Raw genomic sequence first — 22,910 nt, 5'->3', positions numbered from 1 at the left:
GCGGTCCGGAGATCGCTCCCAACGGCGGTTTTTCTCGCCGCCGCTCAGGGTCCCCGACTCCGGGCAGCGTCCCGCTGCAGTTGCAGATGATTTCGGTGCTCGGGATCCCCTGTGTGTCCGTGTGTCGACAGATTAAGCCCGGCCGGGCACGGAGCACTAGTCAGAGCCGTCCGCCATCGTGGCTGGTCGGCCACGCCCCCCGAGGGTTCCTGTAATGACGGAATAATGTGCGTATATTTTTAAAATTAGTACAGCAGCAGTTATACGAGAAACAGTGTTTGGCTCAGTAACTTTTGGTGGTTGTGATTGTTAAAGTTAGAGGGTGTTTTAATGAATGTCAAAGATTGCTCAAGTAATATACCGACAGTGTTAGTATGGGATCGCGTTATGGAATACGATCTCTTTCTACTTATTGTATATAGATTAACTTTTTTTAGGAGACTTTTGCGGCTCCTTCAGGAAAGAGGGGGTAGAACGAGCAACCCTGTGGAAGAAATGTGGAGGGGACAAAAGTCAGTAACAGGGCAAGGTTTACCTTTTGTTCATGAACATCGGCGCACGTCGTTCACCTCTGTTGCGGTTCCTCCGTGTCAGTGCTGTCGCCATCCTCCGCGCCCCGAAATATATGGGGGCCGGAGCGGAAGGCTTTTGAATTATTGTGTGACCTCGGGTCGAGAGGGAAGGACATAGGAGAAATCTATCCTATGTCGGTGGTAGAAAGACGACATGATAAATATTAAATGGGGGGTCTGGAGTGGAGAGTGACATCTGTTCTAAATGTATGTAGAAGTTGATTGACCTTATTGGTGCTTGTAATGTGGTTCATCATTTGTATGTATCACCAGAGATGTCAATTTCTTCGTGCAGTGTTGGTCATCATACATTCATGTCCACATGTATTGGTCAATTTTATTTTTCATATGAGTAATCTTGAGTTTTCTTAGTAAACTGCTGAGCTTCTGGGCAAAGTCTTTAAGGTGGTTTTTATATGACTCTAAGACTAGGCAAGTGAAGATTGATAATCTAGTCCTATTCTACTTTGTTAATATCTGTGGTGGTATCATTGTTGGTTTTGCTATTGCTTGTTTTAGAAGAGTTCACTACTGTTCAGAATTGTTTATATCCAAGCGTGTGCTTCCATTAGTGCCTTATGGACAGCCACAATATATTGTCATTCAAACCATGGTCATGTGCCTTAAGGAGGTACACCCACTGTTCTTTTTTTCGAACAGGATGTTTTCTGAATTCTAGCCTTTTGTGTTTAATGTTTCTAAGATAACCCAATCAATGTAGTTTATAGTATGTCCTGTAGTTAGAAAATGGTTGCTCATTCAGGTAGTAGATTTTTTACATTTCATATTGCTGCTTTGTTTGCAGATCTGTTGTTTTACTTTCTGGCAGGTCATTCTTCTGTATTTGAGTTTGCACAGATATGTGATCATATATATCGCATAAGCTGTTTTTCAATTTATGTGTCTAAGCATCCACTCAAGGTCCTCAGTTAGTTTTAGGGTCTTGGTTGTTTTGTAAGTTTACATATGGAGCAGCAACCAGAGGGATAATGTCCTGTTACTGGTGTACTTCCCCAATTTGTTAGTACTGTCTCCATTGGTGTAGGGTTTGGTGCTAGTTTAGTGTGCACTAGTATATCTCAAATGTTTTTGCTTCTCTTATTAGCGAATCTTGGTTTCTGACATTTCAGGGTTCCAGAGATGAGAATGTGCCAATGTTTATTTTTTTTCACTATGTTGGTTGCTGTAGTGCATGTCGTTAAGCACGTTAGGAGAACTTCTGAGAACCTCTTTGAGTATGAGTGAACACTGTACAAACGCATGGGACATCTACGAGGAGCACATTCACCCCACATCCTGTGCCACACAAACCTGTTCAAGAACAAGATCCTCTTTTAGATGATGTACATAGTGATGTGCTGCTGATCTGGAAAGGGACACCTTACCCGAATTCCATGAATGGATTAACTCCCGCAGCAAATTATTGAAATTTACCTATACTGCAAATTAGAAGACACTGTACTTCCTAGACATAACCATCTATGAAGATCACAACTTGCGAACCAAGACTTTTTACAAACCCACTGCCAAAACAGTCAACTTTTATTCAACAGCTTCCTCCCTAATCCCCCAAGAGAAAAGCTCCCATATACCCAATTCCTTCGAATAAGGGGAAACTGTAGCATCGTAGAGGACTATAAAGACCTGGCCAAACAGTTGAGCAACAAACTTAAAGAGCGGGACAACCTAAAGAAAAAAATCGAAAAATGCCTAAAAGATTGCGAGAAATCAAAACCGCAAAAGTCTGCTAGAAACAAACACAAAAAATCCAGATGCAGATATCAGAACATGCGTAACAACATACTATAGCAATCTACATAGTGGAACAAATAATAAACTTTGGTGCATTCTCACCTATGGAACCCTGAAATGGCCGAAACCAAGATTCGCTACTAAGAGAGTCAAAAAACTTTTGAGTTCTACTAGTGCACACAAGACCAACACCAAACCAGACACCAATGGAAACAGTACTAATTAATGGGGAAAGTACACCATTAACCGGACATTATCCCTGTGGATGCTGCTCCGTATGTAAACTTACAAAAACAACCAAGACTCTTAAACTAACCTCGAGTGGGCGCTTAAAAGACACACAAATTGCAATACAACTTTTGCGATATATATGATCACATGCCCGTGCAACCTCAAATACATTGGAAAGACCTGCCAGAAAGTAAAACAACGGATCTGCAAACATTGCAGCAATATTAAATGTAAAAAATAAATCTCTTAACCAAATGAGCAACCATTTCCTAACTACAGGACATACTATACACAACATTGATTAGGTTATCTTAGAAACCCTAGACACAAAAGGCTAGACTGCAGAAAACGTATAATTTCTTACCGGTCGATGTGATTTTTTCAGTTCGAAGAATTTACTGGATTCACATGCTGTGTATTATTCTGCCATCTAGTGGTTGGTTCCGGAATTGTTGTATTTTTCTCTCTTTTTTTCTGTTGGTGGGCGTCGACGTACCACCATTTGGTGTCCCCTTGTGACGTCATCGTGCTTCAACCGGGAGCTCCCACCTTCGGTTGCCATCTTCAGATTCTTTTATTTTTTTCCTCTAATCTTCGTTGGTGGAGGAGAGTGGGCTCGCTAGTGAAACCAGAAAATTCTTCAAGCTGAAAAACTACACCAAGGCAAGAAATTATATGTTTAGCAGCGCGATTCTTTCCTGGATTCACATGCTGTCTATAGATTTTGTAGCGGTTTGTTACTACTGTGGCAGCTGGGTTGAAGATAAGTGTTGGTTAGTGAATAGATATTGCAAGACCCTTTGTTCTACTTCTGCTTTGTTATGCAAATGTCATGAAGTGGTGTTTTGGCTAGAAAGTGGTCACTTTCTTTCTTGTAGAATGAGCCTGTGGGGCCCTTTGTAATGTTTCTCCTGCTTGTTTGTGGCACAATTGTGTAGTTTTTGCAATCCATCTTGCGATTGGGTTAATGGTTACTGGTTTTCCAAGGAAACTGTTTGCAAATGATACAAAGAGTTATTTTGTCTTTCTGTATTCTTTTGTTTGTTCAATGCATACATCACTGCTCTTGCGTCTAGAGTGTGCAATGCTCTTTCTGAATGTGTCTTTGGATTCTGGAAGAAACTTAGCATTTGTATGGTCTGATGTATGTTGAATTGTGAGACCACCTTTGGCAGGAAGTGTGGATCTGTTCTCATGACGATCCTGTCATTATGTATTTGGAAGTAGTGTTCCTGTAACGTTAGTGCTTGTAATTCACTCACTCTACGTAGTGATGTTATCGCCACCAAAAAATCAGTTTTTAGTGTGAGCATTTGTGGCGTGGCCGTGTGTATTAGCTCAAAGGCTGCTTTCATTAGCTGAGCGAGTACCATATTAGGGTTTTTATGTGGGTGCAGGTACACTTTTTGGGGGTGAGATTCTTTTGAGATTCTTTTGGCTCTTTCTAGTAACCTTTTGACCACATGTGAAGTGAAGAAGCTCTTCCCTATGTGGCCCCTTAGCGATGGATAGGTTAGCTTACTGTGCTGTAGATGTTTTAAGTACTTTAGCACTGTCTTTTCTCTTGTTTCTTGAGAAGTCCTTCCTTGAGTCACCATAAAGAGTATCTTATCCATTTTGTTGTGTAACAATTCCTAGTGGTAGGCTTTCTTGCTTCCCTTAGGGTTGCCATTGTGCTTTCCGGTTGCTTTAGGTGCCGAAGCTCTAAGTCCTCAGGAGCCTGCTGCGTGGCTTAAGGTCTCTGGTTCTGCGTGGAGCACCTTTCCTTCTTTCATTATTAACAAGTCTTGTCTCCTTGGTAATTTGTGAACTGATCCCTGAGATATTTCCATTATTTCTGAGAACCAGGTCTGTCACGCGCATTGCGGGGTACTCATTATCATCTTCATGTTGCTGATTCTGCATTTGTTGATTACCCTGTGGAGTAGTGGAATGGGGGGGGGGGTGAAAGCATAAGCAAATATCCCTGACCGGTCTTTCCCTAGCATATTTGTAAGAAAATTATCCCTTTTTGAATGGTTACCCCCCACTTTTTGGCCTAATGTTGATGTACTTTGACTGAGTGTGCCCTGGGTCTATGTTCTTTCCCTAAACTCTACTGTTGCAAAACTCAATTGGCAAATCTGTGGCCACGTCTAAGTCTTTTGTAAAAGGTACCAAATCCCTGTGACCAAGTAAGGCCTCCAAGGGCTGCAGCACTTATTGTGCCACCCTTAAAGGTCCTGTACCTTTATATATATATATATATATATATATATATATATATATATATATATATATATATATATATATATATATATATATATATATATATATATATATATATATATATGTGTGTTTAGGTAAAGTTTTTGTTTTGACTTAATACTGGGTGCTTCCTTGTGTCTGGACAAAGCTATCTGAAGAGCTCTAATTAGAGCGAAACACTGTGTCAGGGGTTGCTTTTACTCATTTCAGGTTGGCTTGAGTTGGTATTTCACTAATTCAAAGCTGTAATATTGTGCCTGGAGTGAGAAATGGCTTTTGTAATTTGACAGCTCGGCAAGGACAGCACTGTACTAGTCCTATGCTTAAAGACTTTGCTGTATGAATTGCAAAAGACTTTGTCATTTTCTATCTCGGCGTGGATAGCACTGTGCTAATCCTGTCCTTAAAAACTTTGATAGAAAAACAGACATTTGAGGTGAGCAGATCTAGAGTGTCGCTGGTGTTGAGAGTGCTCTTACAGGGGCTGCTTTCCACCTAAACTTGAGAACTACCCAGAGTTCTCTCCTTCTTTTTTGCATAATTTATGCGTCACTCTATGCCTGAAAGGGTTTTGTTATATATATATATAGCGAGCAAGGCGGGAGCAAGCCGCCGAAATGCGTCTGAGCAGCTACTGAATTTGGAATAAAACGTTTTGAACTAAGAGTCACGGAGTCAGCGCCTTCTTTCGATTGGAAAAGTTTGGTGTGGTAAAGAATATATATATATATATATATATATATATATATATATATATATATATATATATATATATATATTACCTACTGCCGGTCGCCAGTGGGAGGTATAGTTAGGACCGACTTTCCATAGGAAATCCGTAACAGTCTATTTGGAATAACTTTGGCACCGGTTGACAAATCTTCGCTACATTTTCAAAATTGGTGGGTGCTCCGGTCCGCTCTTATCCTGAAAGTCTTGGGGGGATTCGTGAAGCGGGGGCTGAGAAAAAAGGTTGGTCCCAAAATGTGTTTTCCCCATGCAATTTTCCATAGGTACCGTTCATCGCGGCTACAGCCCGAACGGCTGAACGGAATTACACCAAATTTGGCAAAGTTGTAGTCCTTGGTTCAGACTCGTGCCTTTTGCTTATATGGTGTAAATCTGTTCAGTAGTTCCTGAGAAAATTACAATTAAAAATACATATATATCTATGGCCTCGGTGAATCCGCGCATCTTGCGCGGATTATAAGTGCACCGTCCCAATCACACGCAGAATAATGATTGGCTGTCAAGTGGTTGTCAGCATTCGAAACCAGGAAGTGTTAGCAGCCATTTTGTGCCTCAGTAGAAGCGAGGATCTAGAAATTAGTGGAACAAGTGTTCAAAACGTATAAAGGGGGCGGGTAAGAAATATTTTGACCCTCTAGACCTCTTTGGGGGTCCCACAAGGATCCCTAAGGCCCCAAAAAGATTTTTTTTTTTTAAACTAGGAAATGTGCGCTGGGTGCATGGATCCATCATCCGCCGTAAAAAATGTAAACGAAGCGCGGGTTCCTGTGCTTGTTTAAAAATTAGCTACGTGGGAAGGAGAAATCCCAGGGTCTAAAATATTGCATTTCAAGTGGGGCGGAGACAAAAGAGAGGTCCCAAAACGTGTTTTCCCCATGCAATTTTCCATAGGTACCGTTCATCGCGGCTACAGCCCGAATGGCTGAACGAAGTTACACCAAATATGGCAAAGTGGTAGTCTTTGGTTCAGGCTCGTGCCTTTTGCTTAAATGGTGTAAATCCGTTAAGAAGTTTCTGAGAAAATTATAATTAAAAGTACATATATATCTATGGCCTCTGTGGATCCCCGCATCTTAGGTGCACTTTAAGCGTACCGTTCCAATCACGCGCTGAATGCTGATTGACTGTCAAGTGGTTGTCAACATTCGAAACCAGGAAGTGTTAGCAGCCATTTTGTGCCTCAGTAGAAGCGAGGATCTAGAAATTAGTGGAACAAGTGTTTAAAAGGTATAAAGGTGGCAGGTAAGAAATATTTTGACCCTCTAGACCTGCTTAGGGGGTCCCACAAGGACCCCTGGGGCTCCACATTTTTTTTTTAACTGAGAAATGTGCGCTGGGTGCATGGATCCACCGTAAAATAAATAAAAACGAAGCGCTGGCTCCTGTGCTTGTTTAAAAATTAGCTACCTGGGATGGTCAAATCCCGGGGTCTAAAATATTACATTTGATGGTGGTTCAGTGGGGCCCTGTAGCCCAGGGACCGCCATTCTTTGGTGCTCCAAAATAAATGGGTAAGGGAGCTCAAAGGTCTGTCTAAGCCCCGGGGATTACCACCCTCTGGGTCTTTTTATATTTTGGGAGAGGGGCCACGTGGTCTCCATTTTGGAGTAGTCGAAAGCCTTGGGGAACACCACCCCCCAGGAGCGGCTCCTGATGTGTCTTGGGGTGCCTACCCCAGGGACACTGCTGTTGGCTATGGCAGGGCGGGAGTCAAGGTTCCCGCTGTGTCATAGCAAACTTGAGGGCATATTAACAAGTACCATTTTGATGCAATTTAAAAAAAAAAATGCCAATAATGCTGTGAAAATGATATCATATTTTGAGAAACAAGGGACCCCGAACGCCGATTTCTTATGTATGTTATCGTAAGTCACTGAGTTCTCGTTTGCCCAGTGTGCCATCAAACACAGTTACGAATGTTCTAGGGTTAAAAAATGTTTTGCCAGGCGTAGTTACTGAGCAAATTGTAATTAATATAGCAGCCGTTCACTGCGCTGGATGTTTATCCTCACAAAGAAACCTTTAATTTCCGATTCAGGCACGACCACGGCAGCCGCACCAGTTATTCACTGCGCCGAAATAAGCTTTTCCCTATCTAACCTAGAATGGCCATGTCAATTATGTGTGCACCATTTGGCATGGCATGATCCTTTCATTCACTGTGTCTAGAATATAACAGCTATTATGATGTCTAAATGATAATCTATTCGATATGACCACAATAATTGCCTTTATGTCACCAACAGTTGTAACTCTCACCACATGCCTAGCAAACGTAATCACATTGTCTCTCTCCTTTTTTTCCCCTTTCCTCACATTTTTGTTCAAAAGGCTCTTAATCTTTTTGTTGAATGATTGTAGTATGAAAGGCAACTGTACATATTTTTCAAGACAAACATGGTTCATAAAATTGTCCTGAAGATGATGCCATGTATCTGACTTCTGGCATCGAAACGTCAACACACTAGTACCATATGTTCCTATAATGCTCTCAATGCTCTGTACAATGGTACCTTGAAGCAATCAAGTCTGTACACTGAATACTAGTACGCAGACCGCCTTGTCCGCACTTGCCTGAAAATTATTGTTTTGTCTTGTTCACTGTGGGTCACAGGCTGTGCCACCTTGACGTTACTTCTGATTCATTGTTATTGTTTGCAACCCCCAAAATAAACTCCTGTCCGGCTGGACAAAGTACATATTGGCTATTTAGCGTATGTTCATTTTTACCCTGATTTCTCAAATACTAGGGTCCACTGTCTTTTGTAATAGTGAAAATTATATCGCCCTATTTACGAGGCGACGCTAAGATGCATTAACGCATATAGTAGCCGGTTTGGTAACGGCTTGCCTTGTATCTCCAATGAGTTGCAATGTAGGTTTCCCAGTGGCAACGTAGGTGTTCCTATGACAATATAACATGAAAGAGACTCCCATAAAGAGAGAGTAGGTTTTCGTGTTCTTTCTTTCAAAATGCAAACCAAGTTTGCTTTGGCAGGACGTGAGCCTCGGCTCTCACCCTGCCATAGGAAACAGCAGTGTTGAAAAAATCTTCCGGTAAGACAACAAAGGATTTCGAAGACCATTATCGCCGTTTTAGTTGTAGTTTGCTGCCGTTAAAGCAGCGATAATTTTAATGCTGTTCTTGTAAATATGCCCCTAAATTTAGTAATGTCAACAATCTCGTCTCCCATTTAAATAGGCATGAAGTATTTAGTGAAGTGCACACCGTGAATCATGAAGCAACACTGTCTAATTGTCATAGATAAAAAATTGCTCATTCTTGAGTACAGAGTAGGTAAATTGTACATGGGGTTTTGTAACGTCAGTGGCTATTCCTCCAGCCCTGTCTTGCAGTTAATTCGAAGAGTTGTGTACTTCTTTTGCTTGTAATATACATAGGGGCAGATTTACAAGTCCATTGCGCCACTATACCTTCACTATTAACATGGGAAAAGTGACACGAAAGTGGCGCAAGGGGCTTGTAAATCTGCTCCACAGTGTTCTGTCGTCTTAGTTTTCATTACCCTGTCATGTAGAGGATCCTGGGTCAATATAACGGTTTCTGTACAGACAGTACCTTTCAACTCTACCCCCAAACTGCTTGTTACCATAGTAACAGTTCATGGAACACTTGAGTGAGCACACAGGTCAATTGTGCTGGACTTTTTAAAATTTTCCATAGGAACCGTTAATCGCAGCTACAGATGCCGGTAAAGAGTTAGCCTCAGTATTATACTTCTAGTTATAAACATCATTTCTACTTTAATTGTTAAATCTTCTCTAAGCATATGATTATCACACTAAATAATAGTGAAATGTCAGAAAAAGAAGATGTATATACTTTTTTTAAATTAACTTTTATTACAACAAAATAAATATCTAGAAACGTCACTTTAAGATAACAATATAGTAAATAACTAGAAACGTAACTTTAACATAACAATATAATAAACAACATGTGAGATGGACTCCAATGGAAGGAGGGTAGGTAACCTGCAAAACAAAAATGAAAGTAAGTGTTTAAAATTATATTGATGTGACTGAATGAGGTCAAAAATCACAAAGTAACATAACACTTGGCAATATTGGTTATTTGCACGAGTGCAGTGTGCCTGATACATCTTACCCCTCTCATAGGCCTGCATTGAAGAGATATCTGTATGGAAGTGCCTACTGCGTCAGATGTACAGTATGCCTCAGTAGGTCTTTAAAATGATTCAGAGATGAGACAGAATTAGGTGAGAGATCACGTCATTATGCAGGACAATATCATTTATTTGCAATGCATTTAATTGGAGGCATTGTGTATCTAGGTCGCTGTGCTTACCTTTTGCAAACACTCTGTTCAACATAGCTCACAACTTGAGTTCTGCTTTGTTTCTCCACTGCAGACTGTATTAAATTCAGCCTTCATTTATTTATCTGCAGAGTGGACAGCAGCGTCCATAACTTGAAAAGAGAAAGAGAAACAATGTGAGAGAGAGGGAGAGAGAAAAAGAGAGAAAAAACGACATTGAAAGTGTTAGAGAGAGAAAGTAATAGATGGAGCAGGAGAGGTAGTGTTAATACTGGAAAAAATCTTCATAGCTCACCTTTTTGCCTACCTTGTGTGTCCAAGCACGTGCCGGTTCATAGTGCACCCTCAAGTTTAGTGATCTGAAACATAGTATAGAGTTAGAAATAGCAGACTACATACAACGGCACAAGTATATTTCTGCTTTATGCCTTTGAACACTCAGGATGCTGTATTACACCAGCTTCCACTGCAAGGTGGTATCTGTGTGCGTACCCAGACTGTTGCACCCCATTGACTCCCAAAGTTCAGAGGCGAGTGCCTTTTCTTGCGCACCCAGACTGTTCCAACCTATCCATTCTCACTGCCCGGAGGTAATTGTACATTCCTACGCAGTCAAGCTGCTATACACTATTTACTCTCTCCGCCCACAGGTGACTTCTCGTTGCTTCGGAAAGAAGCTTCTTTGCTCACCTTGTGCCATTGGCGTGATTCAAAGAGGGTCCACCACGTGTCGAAGCAACCTTCTCAGGCGTTCTTACGATGGCCACACATCATCACGGAATCCTCAAACGTTGAGCTTTGGGGGTGTTGGGGGGGACGCCAATTTGTGAAACACAACCTTTTAGATAAAAAGGAAGATAACATTGTGCGTCATTTGTTCATCAAAGGAGAGAGGAAGTGAGAGAGTGACTCTGAAAAGAATATTCGCAGCTCACCTTTCTGTCACCGGTGTGTCTTCTACTACGTGCCGGGACAAAGTGCACTCTGAAGCTCCACATCTAAAAGGTAGTAAAAGAAAGATGTTATGATTGGTAATTGTCACTATGTTAATGTGGAGTAGAATAACATCGTCCTTTCACACATCTTCCCTTCTGCATTAAAAATACAACTATTTGTACAGTTCTAACTTGTTTAATGGGCTTCGATTTATGAAGAATTATTAGAGTAGTAATGTTTTCTATCCAGCTGTGAAAAGAAGTGGTGCGCAGTGATACACGTGGTTTCAATCATCACGAGCGATGGACTTTTGACCGACTATAAAAACTTTCTTGCTATGGGAAGAAAAAATACAAATGCAATAAGATACGGTATATAAGACTGTGTATGTCTAAATTGCTGCATCGCCTTTTTGTATCCAGTCTGCTGCACCCCATCTACTCCCTCCACTGCACACCCAGGCCTCACTGCTCACCTTTTCGTGGACAGGGTACATTCTACATCATTGCACTCCTGCTCTGCCACCAAGAAGTCTCACGTTTGGTGCTGAGTCTTGATGTCGCTATGGCAAAGGACATACTTGTGCCCCTCTCTTCATTGCAGATTCCTCACCCGCTGGTCCTTGCGGTACCACTAACTCAGTGACCAAAGAGGCCGCGCACGTGGTGGTGGGCCTCTTGTTCGGTAGTTCGGGCGTACATGAGGCGTCTGAACCACCAGGACGGGCCATTACAGCGCTTGCGATGGTAGCAACTCTAAAATGGCGTAGTGCACATGTGCCCCGTCTTTTTTTATTGGGAGGGTCACGTGTGTAGTGACGCATGCGGTGGATGGGTGTGGTGTGGGTGTATACTAGCCATGAGAGAGTGTGTGTGTGCCGTTCTGACAACTAGACCTGGAACTAAGAAATCACTACAATGGAAATCTGGGGCACGTAGCGTTGTTGTGTTTTTCTGGAAGCGTAAGCGGAGTGGGCTGGACTAACATATGCAGTGCTGCGCGAGGCTGTGAACGATGACTCCGGAGCTATGGGCGTGGTTCCATCGTGAGCTATATGAGAAATCAAGTGATTCAAGTGTCCGTGTTGTAGTGCTGACGTCTTAAACGCAAATGTGTCATTATATCTGTAAAGTCCCATAACATGGCCAACATGGAAGGTACGAGGAATCACTGACCCTATATTCATCTATAGTTGCACACATAAAAGATGGTGGACATGACGCATTTCTGCGAATATGAATGTTTGTTGTACATTCAGTGAAGTGTTGTAGCTGTAGTAATACAGGGCTATGAAAGCTTTAGGATGTAGTTTTTGGCACATGAAGGGCAGCTAATATATATACTTATGTGGTCATTCAGGTACACTGTCGAACTTGGTGCTGGAAATCAGTGTTCGAGGCGCGTCCACAGCCTGTTATTGTATATAAATGACATAATCTATGCGTGCCTGAAAATGTACTGTAAATACGGTGCTCATGTAAATTGCTGATATAGTTTTGGGTCGACTTCGCGCTATATAAATATGCTTAAAAAAAACGAGAAATAACACACACTTTTAAATTTACTATACACTTTCTTTGCAGTATTGTAATGATCCAGTTTGTACTTTCATATTTGTAGAATGAGCGAGAGAAAGTTGTTTAATCTAAGTTTTTGTTACTGGCAGAGGTAAGATGTTTGCATATGCTGTTTACAGTACAATATAATGTGGTAGGGCGCAGGAGCAGCATTTTACAAACATAATAAACACACAGACACAGATAGATAGTTGAAGTGGGTACGGGCACGTGTGCGCGACTCCATTTTATTACGTTGCTGTTGGTAACAAGTAGAATAGTAATCATGATATCATACACAGATATTTAATAATAAACGGTTTATGACTTCTGCTGTACAAAGGTAGAAGCACTGTATGTAAAATAATACACAGAAGATTCTATCGTAAAGGGTTCATGAGTTGTGGTGCACTGTGGTAGGGTCGGTATGTGTGGAACCTGCGATGATGCGTGGTTCAGGCAGACCGCACTGGTAAGAATGTCTTTTGGCTACTGAATTATGGTGTACTGAGTTAGTGGTACCTTTGGAACTGAGCGTCTACATAACCTGTGATGATGCTCGGTCCGGGCAGGCCGCACTGGGGGTAATGTTTTTTGACTACTGAATTTTGCCTTAATAAAGCCTTGTGGCGATTATGTTTGGTGTACTGAGTTAGTGGTACGTCAGGTGTTTAGCGTGTGCTCACCCTGCGATGATGCATGGTTTGAACGGGCTGCACTCAAAGCATTGACTGTTGCATACTGGATACATGTACTTTGAGGGGGGGGGGGAAAGTACCATTGATGGTTATCAATTCTTCACCAACAAAATAATCAGAATCAGATGATTCTTCCAGTGGTGTAGCTGTTTTTGTCTCCAAAAAAGAAATTCAAGTTTGCAATGAAGAAAAAGTGAGGTTCAAATTGTGATCTGTGCTGTCTGCAGTGTAGATTGCCATTAAGTGTGCCTTTGCACTTGCAGCGTGCATTTTATTATTCAACTAAATCTATAACTGATATAAAAGAAGTTTTTGAAGGAAGCATACTAAAGGGATATTGTATAGGTTTGATAGGTGTTATACTTAGTTTGGTATTGCACTCTGCAAATAATGAACCAATAGTCTATTTAATTGTGAGTTCTGATGACCGCAGTGTAGGCAGGAGGCAGCGGTTAGCAAGAGCCCACGGCCACGTGGCGTTAAGTAGAGCTGCACAGTATTGTAAATTTAGTGTGTGTGCAACCAGCAATGATAAGTGGTACGCAGAGTTAGTGGCACCTTAAGCAACAATGTTAATAAAATCAAGTTCTTTATTTTTTGCAGAGTTTTTTATATAGCGCGAACTAGACCCGAACCGAATCAGGTATCAGAGCGCTTTACATATTTTCCAGTTACGTTACATGAGGACACACTTTCATTTTAGGCACGGGGAGATTAAGTGATTTGCCCAGAATCACAGGAGGTTTTGGCGTCGTTACCGAGACTCGAACCCAGATCCCCAGGTCCGAGGTCGAGCGCCCTAGCCGTTAGGCCAACTCCTCTCCCCTTTTACGGGACTAAGTTGCAGTAGATCTCCAAAAACTATGATATGTTTTTCTTTAAATAAGACATCTGAGTCAATAAGGCTATAGTATTTATTGAAAACTGAATTGAAGGTGTGAACACTGCTGTCCGCACTGTAGATCGAAGGTAGTAGTCAGCAGAGATATCGACAAATGATTTTTGTCACTTATTTTAATTTCAAATTTGTTTTATTGGTTTTGAGAGTGAAAATAGGCAGCACAAAACAGTAGGCATGCAGCAGGCATATATGGCGAGCGAGACAGACAGGCACGTCTTCTCTAAAGGTCATCAAGTAAGCAGGAAAAATAAGCCGATACAGAAATGCAGTGCCGATGGTGTGTTTAAGGTGGCATGCAATAAAGTCAACCGACCAGAACAAGAAGAAAAACCAAACCCCCCTCCCTCTTCCCAACACCCCTTCCCTCCCCCCCTCCGACCAGTATGCCGTTTGTTCGGAACCTCTGTAGTGACTTGTGCAGAGCTATATGTTACAGGGCATGTGAGTTTATGGAGGATCATGTGATGGTTCTGTGAGCCGTAGGATGCGGAGATATTTCGGGCATGTGATTTCGTGAAATTCTTTGGACATGAGAGACAGAAGCGGCTGCCAAACCTTCTGAAATGAGTCTGCTGTGTGTGTAAGCGTCAATTGCAAAAACAACAAGTGATGGACTGAATGTGGATCAATGTCACACACTCCCCCAGTCAAAAGATCTGGGCCCAAATCCATCATTTTTTTGCACTCCACACCACCCTGGGTTAGACAATGGCGATATGCAAATCAGCTCTGACCCTGTTGCCCCATGGGAACAGTCCAGTCCGAACTACAAAAGCCATGTCCTTCCCAGAACGGAATCAAGCATCCGAGGCCCGGACCGGTTTCGAGGTAACACCTCTCTTCAGCCCGGCTAGCTTGACTCCAAGTGGTGTGGAGTGCCTGGGACCCACGTCTGGGCATCCCCAGCGCACTTAGGGCGGCAATTGCAAAAACAACAAGTGATGGACTGAATGTGGATCAATGTCACACACTCCCCCAGTCAAAAGATCTGGGCCCAAATCCATCATTTTTTTGCACTCCACACCACCCTGGGTTAGACAATGGCGATATGCAAATCAGCTCTGACCCTGTTGCCCCATGGGAACAGTCCAGTCCGAACTACAAAAGCCATGTCCTTCCCAGAACGGAATCAAGCATCCGAGGACCGGACCGGTTTCGAGGTAACACCTCTCTTCAGCCCGGCTAGCTTGACTCCAAGTGGTGTGGAGTGCCTGGGACCCACGTCTGGGCATCCCCAGCGCACTTAGGGCGGCAATTGCAAAAACAACAAGTGATGGACTGAATGTGGATCAATGTCACACACTCCCCCAGTCAAAAGATCTGGGCCCAAATCCATCATTTTTTTGCACTCCACACCACCCTGGGTTAGACAATGGCGATATGCAAATCAGCTCTGACCCTGTTGCCCCATGGGAACAGTCCAGTCCGAACTACAAAAGCCATGTCCTTCCCAGAACGGAATCAAGCATCCGAGGACCGGACCGGTTTCGAGGTAACACCTCTCTTCAGCCCGGCTAGCTTGACTCCAAGTGGTGTGGAGTGCCTGGGACCCACGTCTGGGCATCCCCAGCGCACTTAGGGCGGCAATTGCAAAAACAACAAGTGATGGACTGAATGTGGATCAATGTCACACACTCCCCCAGTCAAAAGATCTGGGCCCAAATCCATCATTTTTTTGCACTCCACACCACCCTGGGTTAGACAATGGCGATATGCAAATCAGCTCTGACCCTGTTGCCCCATGGGAACAGTCCAGTCCGAACTACAAAAGCCATGTCCTTCCCAGAACGGAATCAAGCATCCGAGGACCGGACCGGTTTCGAGGTAACACCTCTCTTCAGCCCGGCTAGCTTGACTCCAAGTGGTGTGGAGTGCCTGGGACCCACGTCTGGGCATCCCCAGCGCACTTAGGGCGGCAATTGCAAAAACAACAAGTGATGGACTGAATGTGGATCAATGTCACACACTCCCCCAGTCAAAAGATCTGGGCCCAAATCCATCATTTTTTTGCACTCCACACCACCCTGGGTTAGACAATGGCGATATGCAAATCAGCTCTGACCCTGTTGCCCCATGGGAACAGTCCAGTCCGAACTACAAAAGCCATGTCCTTCCCAGAACGGAATCAAGCATCCGAGGACCGGACCGGTTTCGAGGTAACACCTCTCTTCAGCCCGGCTAGCTTGACTCCAAGTGGTGTGGAGTGCCTGGGACCCACGTCTGGGCATCCCCAGCGCACTTAGGGCGGCAATTGCAAAAACAACAAGTGATGGACTGAATGTGGATCAATGTCACACACTCCCCCAGTCAAAAGATCTGGGCCCAAATCCATCATTTTTTTGCACTCCACACCACCCTGGGTTAGACAATGGCGATATGCAAATCAGCTCTGACCCTGTTGCCCCATGGGAACAGTCCAGTCCGAACTACAAAAGCCATGTCCTTCCCAGAACGGAATCAAGCATCCGAGGACCGGACCGGTTTCGAGGTAACACCTCTCTTCAGCCCGGCTAGCTTGACTCCAAGTGGTGTGGAGTGCCTGGGACCCACGTCTGGGCATCCCCAGCGCACTTAGGGCGGCAATTGCAAAAACAACAAGTGATGGACTGAATGTGGATCAATGTCACACACTCCCCCAGTCAAAAGATCTGGGCCCAAATCCATCATTTTTTTGCACTCCACACCACCCTGGGTTAGACAATGGCGATATGCAAATCAGCTCTGACCCTGTTGCCCCATGGGAACAGTCCAGTCCGAACTACAAAAGCCATGTCCTTCCCAGAACGGAATCAAGCATCCGAGGACCGGACCGGTTTCGAGGTAACACCTCTCTTCAGCCCGGCTAGCTTGACTCCAAGTGGTGTGGAGTGCCTGGGACCCACGTCTGGGCATCCCCAGCGCACTTAGGGCGGCAATTGCAAAAACAACAAGTGATGGACTGAATGTGGATCAATGTCACACACTCCCCCAGTCAAAAGATCTGGGCCCAAATCCATCATTTTTTTGCACTCCACACCACCCTGGGTTAGACAATGGCGATATGCAAATCAGCTCTGACCCTGTTGCCCCATGGGAACAGTCCAGTCCGAACTACAAAAGCCATGTCCTTCCCAGAACGGAATCAAGCATCCGAGGACCGGACCGGTTTCGAGGTAACACCTCTCTTCAGCCCGGCTAGCTTGACTCCAAGTGGTGTGGAGTGCCTGGGACCCACGTCTGGGCATCCCCAGCGCACTTAGGGCGGCAATTGCAAAAACAACAAGTGATGGACTGAATGTGGATCAATGTCACACACTCCCCCAGTCAAAAGATCTGGGCCCAAATCCATCATTTTTTTGCACTCCACACCACCCTGGGTTAGACAATGGCGATATGCAAATCAGCTCTGACCCTGTTGCCCCATGGGAACAGTCCAGTCCGAACTACAAAAGCCATGTCCTTCCCAGAACGGAATCAAGCATCCGAGGACCGGACCGGTTTCGAGGTAACACCTCTCTTCAGCCCGGCTAGCTTGACTCCAAGTGGTGTGGAGTGCCTGGGACCCACGTCTGGGCATCCCCAGCGCACTTAGGGCGGCAATTGCAAAAACAACAAGTGATGGACTGAATGTGGATCAATGTCACACACTCCCCCAGTCAAAAGATCTGGGCCCAAATCCATCATTTTTTTGCACTCCACACCACCCTGGGTTAGACAATGGCGATATGCAAATCAGCTCTGACCCTGTTGCCCCATGGGAACAGTCCAGTCCGAACTACAAAAGCCATGTCCTTCCCAGAACGGAATCAAGCATCCGAGGACCGGACCGGTTTCGAGGTAACAACTCTCTTCAGCCCGGCTAGCTTGACTCCAAGTGGTGTGGAGTGCCTGGGACCCACGTCTGGGCATCCCCAGCGCACTTAGGGCGGCAATTGCAAAAACAACAAGTGATGGACTGAATGTGGATCAATGTCACACACTCCCCCAGTCAAAAGATCTGGGCCCAAATCCATCATTTTTTTGCACTCCACACCACCCTGGGTTAGACAATGGCGATATGCAAATCAGCTCTGACCCTGTTGCCCCATGGGAACAGTCCAGTCCGAACTACAAAAGCCATGTCCTTCCCAGAACGGAATCAAGCATCCGAGGACCGGACCGGTTTCGAGGTAACACCTCTCTTCAGCCCGGCTAGCCGGGCTGAAGAGAGGTGTTACCTCGAAACCGGTCCGGTCCTCGGATGCTTGTTTCCGTTCTGGGAAGGACATGGCTTTTGTAGTTCGGACTGGACTGTTCCCATGGGGCACAGGGTCAGCGCTGATTTGCATATCGCCATTGTCTAACCCAGGGTGGTGTGGAGTGGAAAAACGATGGATTTGGGCCCAGATCTTTGGACTGGGGTGAATGTGTGACATTGATCCACATTCTGTCCATCATTGTTGTGTTTGCAGTTACCGCTCTAAGTGTACTGGGGATGCTCAGACGTGAGTCCCAGGCACTCCACACCACTGGAATCAAGCTAGCCGCGCTGAAGAGAGGTGTTACCTCGAAACCGGGCCGGTCCTCGGATGCTTGTTTCCGTTCTGGGAAGGACATGGCTTTTGTAGTTCGGACTGGACTGTTCCCATGGGGCAACAGGGTCAGAGCTGATTTGCATATCGCCATTGTCTAACCCAGGGTGGTGTGGAGTGCAAAAAAACGATGGATTTGGGCCCAGATCTTTTGACTGGGGGAGTGTGTGACATTGATCCACATTCAGTCCATCACTTGTTGTTTTTGCAATTGCCGCCCTAAGTGCGCTGGGGATGCCCAGACGTGGGTCCCAGGCACTCCACACCACTTGGAGTCAAGCTAGCCGGGCTGAAGAGAGGTGTTACCTCGAAACCGGTCCGGTCCTCGGATGCTTGATTCCGTTCTGGGAAGGACATGGCGTTTGTAGTTCGGACTGGACTGTTCCCATGGGGCAACAGGGTCAGAGCTGATTTGCATATCGCCATTGTCTAACCCAGGGTGGTGTGGAGTGCAAAAAAACGATGGATTTGGGCCCAGATCTTTTGACTGGGGGAGTGTGTGACATTGATCCACATTCAGTCCATCACTTGTTGTTTTTGCAATTGCCGCCCTAAGTGCGCTGGGGATGCCCAGACGTGGGTCCCAGGCACTCCACACCACTTGGAGTCAAGCTAGCCGGGCTGAAGAGAGGTGTTACCTCGAAACCGGTCCGGTCCTCGGATGCTTGATTCCGTTCTGGGAAGGACATGGCGTTTGTAGTTCGGACTGGACTGTTCCCATGGGGCAACAGGGTCAGAGCTGATTTGCATATCGCCATTGTCTAACCCAGGGTGGTGTGGAGTGCAAAAAAACGATGGATTTGGGCCCAGATCTTTTGACTGGGGGAGTGTGTGACATTGATCCACATTCAGTCCATCACTTGTTGTTTTTGCAATTGCCGCCCTAAGTGCGCTGGGGATGCCCAGACGTGGGTCCCAGGCACTCCACACCACTTGGAGTCAAGCTAGCCGGGCTGAAGAGAGGTGTTACCTCGAAACCGGTCCGGTCCTCGGATGCTTGATTCCGTTCTGGGAAGGACATGGCGTTTGTAGTTCGGACTGGACTGTTCCCATGGGGCAACAGGGTCAGAGCTGATTTGCATATCGCCATTGTCTAACCCAGGGTGGTGTGGAGTGCAAAAAAACGATGGATTTGGGCCCAGATCTTTTGACTGGGGGAGTGTGTGACATTGATCCACATTCAGTCCATCACTTGTTGTTTTTGCAATTGCCGCCCTAAGTGCGCTGGGGATGCCCAGACGTGGGTCCCAGGCACTCCACACCACTTGGAGTCAAGCTAGCCGGGCTGAAGAGAGGTGTTACCTCGAAACCGGTCCGGTCCTCGGATGCTTGATTCCGTTCTGGGAAGGACATGGCGTTTGTAGTTCGGACTGGACTGTTCCCATGGGGCAACAGGGTCAGAGCTGATTTGCATATCGCCATTGTCTAACCCAGGGTGGTGTGGAGTGCAAAAAAACGATGGATTTGGGCCCAGATCTTTTGACTGGGGGAGTGTGTGACATTGATCCACATTCAGTCCATCACTTGTTGTTTTTGCAATTGCCGCCCTAAGTGCGCTGGGGATGCCCAGACGTGGGTCCCAGGCACTCCACACCACTTGGAGTCAAGCTAGCCGGGCTGAAGAGAGGTGTTACCTCGAAACCGGTCCGGTCCTCGGATGCTTGATTCCGTTCTGGGAAGGACATGGCGTTTGTAGTTCGGACTGGACTGTTCCCATGGGGCAACAGGGTCAGAGCTGATTTGCATATCGCCATTGTCTAACCCAGGGTGGTGTGGAGTGCAAAAAAACGATGGATTTGGGCCCAGATCTTTTGACTGGGGGAGTGTGTGACATTGATCCACATTCAGTCCATCACTTGTTGTTTTTGCAATTGCCGCCCTAAGTGCGCTGGGGATGCCCAGACGTGGGTCCCAGGCACTCCACACCACTTGGAGTCAAGCTAGCCGGGCTGAAGAGAGGTGTTACCTCGAAACCGGTCCGGTCCTCGGATGCTTGATTCCGTTCTGGGAAGGACATGGCGTTTGTAGTTCGGACTGGACTGTTCCCATGGGGCAACAGGGTCAGAGCTGATTTGCATATCGCCATTGTCTAACCCAGGGTGGTGTGGAGTGCAAAAAAACGATGGATTTGGGCCCAGATCTTTTGACTGGGGGAGTGTGTGACATTGATCCACATTCAGTCCATCACTTGTTGTTTTTGCGCGTGTGTGTAAGCGTGGCGTGAATACGTTCCATGCCCAACGTGAACCATAGTTTATGCAGCCATCCAGTGTGAGTGGGCGTGGTGGTTGATCCCCAGAGTGATAGGATATGTTGTGACGCTGCTTGCAGGGCAATGCCCATCTGTTTACCGCGAGGGGACCTCAGATGAAATGTAAGCGCATTGGGTAGCCCCAGGATAGTGTATGTAGGGAAGCGTGGGATGTCAGTTTCAAAGGTGGAATAAATATCATCTAGAACCGCCTTCCAGTATCCCTGAATTACGCGGCAGTCCCACAGGAGATGGGCCAAAGTACCCCTTTCACCACAGCCCCTCCAACACAGCGCACTTCGAAGTGGATTGCCTTGATTAAGTCTGACTGGGGTGAGGTGCCAGTATATGGCCAATTTTACCGCCGCCTCTCTGGCATTAGTATTACGAGTGGTGTGTGCAGCTCTCTAGAGTATAAAAACCCCCATTCCCTGGGTGACAATGTCCTGCCGAGTTCCGTTTCCCAGCGTTTCTGTCCCGCCGTCTTCCCCGGGCTAGCCGCGGGCGACAGCAGCTTGTAAAGGTCTGAGATAAGGTGCCGATCCGAGTCTTTCGTTACCAGCCACTTCTCGAATGGCGTCATTCGCCGGCCAACCAGAGGAGCGCATTCCGGGCTTGAGAGCCAGTGGCGGAGTTGGAAGTACTGGAACATGTGAGGCTTGGTCACTCCATAGCCTTGTACGATATCGGTGAGGGGGAGAAAGCCCTCCAGGTCAAAGAAATGGCCGGCAGAACGGCAATCTGTTCCCCGCCATTGTGGAAAGGCACGGGGGTCAGCACCCGGCAGGAATTCCGGATTATCTAGGATCGGGGTGAGTGGGGAGGGGAAAGTAGTCAGGCCTCTCCTGACCACCACTCCATCCCAAGTCCTCATAATGGCGCGCGTGATGGGGATCGGAGAAGATATCGTGGTCCGTGTTGGCGAGCTAGGAATGGGATCTTCCATAGTGACGTCCGGGTCATTGCCCTATCCTGAAATAGCCATCGCTTCTCGGACTCTGGCCTGTACCACTCCACCAAGTAGCGGAGTTGTGAGGCTTGAAAATATTGCAAGAGGTTGGGGATTCCGAGACCCCCTTCGTCCACACCCCTGTGCGCCACTTGTTTATGCAGCCGCGCGTGTTTCTTTTCCCAAATAAACTGATGGAAAGCGGTTTGCAAGTCGGCAAGTGCACCAGGCGGTGGCAGGGCCGGAAGGGTTTGGAAGACATACAAAATCTTAGGTAGGGCGGACATCTTCACTGCCGCTACGCGGCCTAGCAAGGAGAGGGGTTGTTTTGACCAGCGTGCAAGATCAGCTCGAATCTGAGAGGTGAGCGTTTTATAGTTAAGAGCCATTGTCGAGTCCGTAGAGGAGGTGAGAGTAATTCCCAGGTATGGGAGCTGTGGGGATGTTTGTAAACCGCAGCCAAAGTCAGGCGCCAGAGTGTGAAGGTGGGCATTGCTACCCAGAGGCAGAATCAAGGATTTCCCTCGGTTGATTTTGAAGCCAGACACCGCCCCAAAGCTCTCTAGTTCCTCCAGGAAAGCAGGTATAGAATGGGATGGTCGGTCGAGAGCAGCGATGATGTCGTCGGCATAAAGCCCCACTACGTGAGGTTCATTGCCAAAAGTGATACCGCAGATGCTAGGGTTGTCTCGGATTTTCTGCGCAAGAGGCTCCACGTACAAGGCGAATAGGAGGGGTGAAAGAGGGCACCCCTGACGTGTGCCTCGCTGTATCTCGAAGGGGTCCGATTTAAGGCCTCCCAGTCGGACTCGGGCCTGGGGGTGGTAGTAGCAGCTTGCGATCCAGGCTTGAAAGCGGTCACCTATCTGGTAACGCTGTAGGACCTTCTGCAAGTAAGTCCAGTCGACTCGGTCGAACGCTTTCTCCGCGTCGATAGCGAGCAGCGCCGAGTCCGAGTTTTGGAAGTGAGTCTTATCCACGAGATGCAGTAGCCTTTTAGTATTATCGCTGCATTGGCGGTTTGGGACAAAGCCCGATTGATCCGGTTCAAGGATCCCCGGAAGGCAATGGCCCAAACGGGCCGCTAGTACCCCTGTGAATAGTTTCAGATCTAAATTAAGGAGCGAGATGGGGCGGAACGCAGAGCAATGTGTTGGGCTTTTGCCCGGCTTAGGCAGCACTACTATCTCTGCTGCTAGCATATCCGGGGGTATGGA

This window comes from Lissotriton helveticus, chromosome 9, assembly GCF_964261635.1.
Source record: "Lissotriton helveticus chromosome 9, aLisHel1.1, whole genome shotgun sequence".
In the NCBI taxonomy this organism is placed as follows: Eukaryota; Metazoa; Chordata; class Amphibia; order Caudata; family Salamandridae; genus Lissotriton; species Lissotriton helveticus.
Note: the sequence above shows the minus strand (reverse complement) of the source record.